At 40.0% G+C, this 5,951-nt stretch overlaps 1 long non-coding RNA gene across 1 annotated transcript; it reads left to right on the top strand.

Annotated features, from left to right (window-relative positions):
- Positions 1-3,369: 3,369 nt before the first annotated feature.
- LOC121392118 lies at positions 3,370-5,323 on the top strand. Its single transcript, XR_005960417.1, has 3 exons — positions 3,370-3,879; positions 4,088-4,142; positions 5,265-5,323. It is a non-coding gene; the product is annotated as an uncharacterized LOC121392118 (long non-coding RNA).
- Positions 5,324-5,951: the final 628 nt, after the last annotated feature.

Genomic DNA, 5,951 nt, shown 5'->3' with positions numbered 1-5,951 from the left:
AACAGCTGTTGCCCGAAGTGGCTGTAGATAACTTGTTAAATCTACAAACTGCTCTTTGGTTAAACCGGTTAAACAGCAGCAGTCATCATCCGTCATCATTGATGGAATGTTAAAGTTGATGTGACTTTGTTTTTTGATCATATGACGTATATTTTCCAGCAATGAAACAATGTCCGTCCTAGAAAAAATATCACACTGTTTTGTCACAGAAATGATTGACAGTGCTGATTTAGAAAAATAAGTTTTTTCAATATGTTTAAGACAGCATCTGTTTCTAGAGTCGATGAATACACCCTTTTCTATGAAAGCTTGTGTTCTAGCATGGTCAGGAATATTTACCAAGTGGTTTCGCTGATTTCCGGTCTTCTTACATACAATGCAGTATTTGTGGCTCCTTGGGGTTGATGGAATTTTAAGCTGTATGGTCTTTGGGCTCAGAAGATTGGCTTGTGGTAATTCTTCATCAACATGCTGTACTGTTGTAGAAGACTGTCGTCGGTACTTGGCATAACAAGCATTGCAGATGATCTCGTTGTTGTCCACTTCTCTTAAGAGGCATTTCCCGAGGTAGTTCTTGAGGCCACTGTTCACAACGTGTCTTCTTGCTGCTTGTTTACACCTCTTCAAACAGAGGCAGCAAATAATCTGCTTTGACATAATGTGTCCTGGAAGAGAAAACATTACATAACTACAAGCATTTCAGCAATGTTAGGATCATGTTATTCAACATTTATATTTACTTAATTGCTTTAACATTTCAAGCATGTTTGCTGTACATTTAAAAAGAAAACCCATAATTTAAATTTAAAAAAATTCCATCTGTATATTGAAATATATAAATAAAGCAATAATAACAAACAAAGTTATTAAATCCATCTAATTCCTTTTATCATCATTATTTTTAAATGTTATGATGGAACAAATAATAATGCACATTTTTTTAAGAAGAGTTAATTTTGAAGAAGGGAAAATATAATTAAAAAAACATTACATTAAAATAAAAAATAATAATAGTAATAATTAAAAAATAATAATAATAAAAAAAAATCATAATAAAAAAAAAAAAAAAAAAAAAAAAAAAAAAAAAAAAAAAAAAATCCACATGGCATTTGACATTCAGCGACGTTAACCACTCGGCTACGTCCCGGCCCCACTACTGAACCAATTCACATGGCATTTGACATTCAGCGATGTTAACTACTTGGCTACCGGGTCTTGTACCAAAACAAAATGGAAGCCTAATTAATTGTAGTTAACAATGTGTGCTGTCAAACACTCAGTTCGGAATCATGGAATTATGGTATATATACAGCAATTTATAATGAGGCTAACAGACATATAAGACACTAACAAATATTAACAAAACGTTTTTGTAATAAATCCTCACCTTTCCTGTAGCTGTTTTTCACTGGCTGATGACGAACTGCACAGACCAGATTTCTTCTCACTCACGGTTCTCAGTTCTTCCATCTTGAAGTCGGCTTTGACCAGCGTTTCATTTTTAGAAGAAAGACTGCTGCCTAACTCTTTGACCCGCGTTTCTAGCTCCTGATACGTCTGTGTCATCACCGTCAACTCTTCCAGCCTCTCTGAACTGACCTTGCTCAACTCCGATAACTCGTTCCTCGTCTCGCAGTGACTGGCACACTCGGCCTCCAATCGCTTCTCAAGATCATTCAGAGTGGATTTGGAGATTTCCGTCGAGTGCTCATGCACAGCTGACGCCAAACCGGTTATATCCAGCTCGGTCTTGAGAACACTTATTTACGTTTTGTTTTCGCTCGGTCTGGTGTAACCCAGACCTTGGGATAGCCTACATGTCTTTCGGCCCTGAACTGGCATGTGTATTCAAATTGACACGCATTGTCAGTTTGTTGGTTCAAAGATTTTACAAAGTTAAAATAACAAGTTACAGATCTTCCTCTTTCTTCTGCTCCAGTGATGCCTGTACTGCCCTCTGGAGACAGGTGTCATTTGGTGGAGCTGATAATTTTAGAGTTTCTTGAAAATGGTTCCATTTTCGAGGTTGATCTGAACACCCCATGTATCCTGCTGTTCGGTTTGGCCAGGACCCCTCGTGCTTTCATTCGATTGATGAAGGCATTAGTAGGACAGTGTCATCAACTAGGGATTCGGATGCAGACTTATTTGGAAAACTGGTTTGTCCTCAGCTTCGTCCAGACAAGAGTATCAGAGCCTTTTCTTCAATGATGACACTGCTTCTTCAATTAGGCTTTCTACCCATTTTGGAAGAAATCAAACTTGGTTCTGTCATCCTCGTGGATGCTACTGTTCGGCCGGCAGTAGGTCATGTTCACAATTGTTGAGGGTGCAGTGGGTCTCAGCTCAGTATCTCCATGCTCTTTTGGGGCATGTGGGACCTTGGGACCTTGGTCAGTCTTACTCTTTATGGAAATTAGGTGACTAGTTTGGTGGTTTGTCACCCAATCCAGGAATGCCTGTTGGGCAAGTGACTGATGAGGGTAGTTCCCTTGTACGCCCTTCCTCCAGAGTTTGTTTTGGTCACCGATGCTTCTCCGGAGGGATATGGTGCTCATACCAACATCTGCCAGGAGTGTGGACCAATTCTCTCCATATCAACCTGGTGGGACTGTAAGCAGCACACTGTGCTTGCATCAGTTTCAGAGTTTAATCCGATTTTGTCGGATTTTCTTCAGAGAAGACATCTCAACAAATATGGCGGTACAAAGTTCTATTCTCTAGGTCACCATACCTTACATCTCCTGGAGTTGTTGGGGTGTTGTGTTAATTGCCAAACACATCCCCGTTTTGGCGGAATTTGTCAACAGATGGACAACCGTCAATACAGAGTAGATGTTGCACAGGGGAGTAGCATATCATTCGATCCAGATGCGGGGGATGCCACAGTTGTATGTTTTTGTGTGTATGTCCATGTGTGTATCCGTGTGTGTATCCGTGTCTGTGTGTCCGTCCGTTCTTCCGTCTCAATCCGTGTGTGTGTGTGTGTGTGTCCATCCGTCCCATCCGTCTCCGTCCGTCTCAGTCACACAGACTGCCGTGTGTGCGTGTCCGTCTCTGTGTGCGTCTGTCCGTGTGTATCAGTCTCCGTCCGTGTGTGTCCGTCCGTCTCTCCATCCGTGTGTGTATCTGTGTCCGTCTGTGTGTGTGTCCGTGTGTCCGTCTGTCTCCGGTGTCAGTGTGTATATCCGTCCGTCTCTCCGTCCGTGTGTGTGTATCCGTGTCTGTCTGTGTTTGTCCGTGCGTATGTCCGTGTCTGTGTATAACCGTGTCTGTCCGTCCGTGTCCGACCGTCCGTCTGTCTGTGTGTGTATCTGTGTCTGTCTGTCAGTGTATGTGTGTGTCCGTCCGTCTCCATCCGTCTGTCCGTCCGTCTCCATCCGTCTGTCCGTCTCAGTCACACAGACTGCCGTGTGTGCGTGTCCGTCTCTGTGTGCGTCTGTCTGTCCGTGTGTATCAGTCTCCGTCCGTGTGTGTCCGTCCGTCTCTCCATCCGTGTGTGTTTGTGTGTATTTGTGTCCGTCTGTGTGTGTGTCCGTGTGTCCGTCTGTCTCCGGTGTCAGTGTGTATATCCGTCCGTCTCTCCGTCCGTGTGTGTGTATCCGTGTCTGTCTGTGTTTGTCCGTGCGTATGTCCGTGTCTGTGTATAACCGTGTCCGACTGTCCGTCTGTGTGTGTATCTGTGTCTGTCTGTCAGTGTATGTGTGTATGTGTTTGTGATGGCCGATATCAACAAGATGCAGCAGCCCATAGGACGACGACCAAGACCAACACAGGACGTAGGAGGCCTTAGGATGATGACCCATATAAACTCAGGATGCAGGAGCCTGTAGGATGATTATCGATATCTACACATAGCGTAGGCCATCACCAGTTAAGGTATGTTTTACCTATCTAATTTCAAAAATCTATTGAAGACTGAAAATTAATTGAGTGCTAAATTGTACGTATGTATCTGTGATATATTCATTCTGAACACAGCCATAAGGTCACATACATTTTATTTAGTACTTTTCATCACATTGATGGTTTTTATATCAGAAATGTATTTTTTTTTTTTTACAAACAATTTTATTCTTATCATCAGATCTTAAAGGATGATGGCCGATATCTACACATGACAGGGGACATCAACAGTTGAGGTAAGTTTTGATTTCACCTTCTTAAAACTGAAGATAGAAAATGAATTTTATAATAAATTGTACAGATGTGAGTGGTATACTAATTTAGCCAGCTACAAATTTATTCAGCAAATTTTATTGACACTTTGTTGTCACATGAATTTTTCATACAGGGTAGGACATCAACAGATTACAATGGACGTTTACATTTTCTTTGTTGTATTCAGTGGGTGAAACGTGAACTGTCTTTCACTTTGAATCCTACATTTTGAATGTACATTTTCCGTGTAAGTATAGCGTGAAACTGCAAATCTGTTTCCATGTTGATCATTTACATACCCGTGCGTGTACCAGTACTACACCCATCAGTGAAGACACAATGAGAAAAATTAATTTTAAAAGCACATGTTAAGAATGTCAGTCAGTGTAGTCTTCTTGCCCATATTGATGATGATGTTTTCTTGTGTGTGACTTCATTTCTTGTGGAATCACTACTTTCAAAAACAATTCCAAATTCACGTACGTGGATCACACAGTTTACAGATATGATGAAAACATGGACATGGTAGACCCGTTATTTCTATAATTCATTGATTTACATTTCACAAATTCATGGAAAATGGACAGGAAAAAGTACATATGCAGTCATAACATGACATTGCTTCCTTAGTCCTAGCTCAGACTGTGTATGTGAAATATAACATTTCATTGTCTCCTTCTAGTTGAGTGCGTCGTTAAATAAAACATTTCTTTCCTTCTAGTTGCATGCGTGGCAAACATTTTGAGATGGCCCTTGTTATTCATAAATAATAATAATAATAATAATAATAATGTGGAAAATAAAGAAATTATTACACCTGCGTGTGAGTTGTACTGATTTTACAAAACTTGTGTCAGGATTCATGTATTACCCTCACTGTCACTCAAAACAGCCCTTGTTATTCATAAAAGAAATACCAATAATAAAGAAATAGGATATTAAAGAAATTTTAAAAAAGAGAGTTTTTTTGTTTAACGACACTACTGGAGCACATTGATTAATTAATATTTGGCTATTGGTAATTCTGACACGTAGTCATCAGAGGAAACCTGCTACATTTTTCCTAATGCAGAAAGGGATCTTTTATATGCACTTTCCCACAGATGGGACAGCACATACCACAGCCTTTGATATACCAGTCGTGGTGCACTGGCTGGAACGAGAAATATCCCAATGAGTCCACTGATGGGGATCGATCCCAGACCGACGGCACATCAGGTGAACACTTTACCACTGGGCTGCATCCCGCCCCTTAAAGACTCGGGTAATTAAAAAAGCCTGATACTCGTTTCGTAAAGTCAGTATGACTCACAAGCTCGTATAATAATATATATATATACATGCTGATTTTAAATAATAATATATGTGAATCAAATATTGAATATACATTTAAACTAATTTCTTCATAACTACTATGTACTAGACCATTTCCATCTAAATTTGGTCTGCAGCTTCCTTGTCCAATGGAGAAGGAAAGTCATGAATTTGATCATTCTGACACACACACACACACACACACACACACACACACACACAAACAAAAAAACCCAGAAAAGAAGAAAAAAGACGGGTATTGTGCATTTCATAAGTCTGATAGATGGGTTCAGGACCTCTTGTTTGATATATATTAATTTAGAATAGGTGTATAAACTTTTACACAAATATATTTTAATTTTTATTTCGTGATTAGGTTTGTTTTTTTAGTCTCCTACTGGCCCTACTGGAGGGGACTACAGGTTTTGTCTGTCTTTCTCTCTGTCCCACGTTTTCAGACTCTTTTTTTTCTCTCA

The sequence above is a fragment of the Gigantopelta aegis genome, unplaced genomic scaffold (assembly GCF_016097555.1).
Source record: "Gigantopelta aegis isolate Gae_Host unplaced genomic scaffold, Gae_host_genome ctg3391_pilon_pilon:::debris, whole genome shotgun sequence".
Taxonomy (NCBI): Eukaryota; Metazoa; Mollusca; class Gastropoda; order Neomphalida; family Peltospiridae; genus Gigantopelta; species Gigantopelta aegis.
Note: the sequence above shows the minus strand (reverse complement) of the source record. Positions and strands in the feature narration are given on the sequence as shown.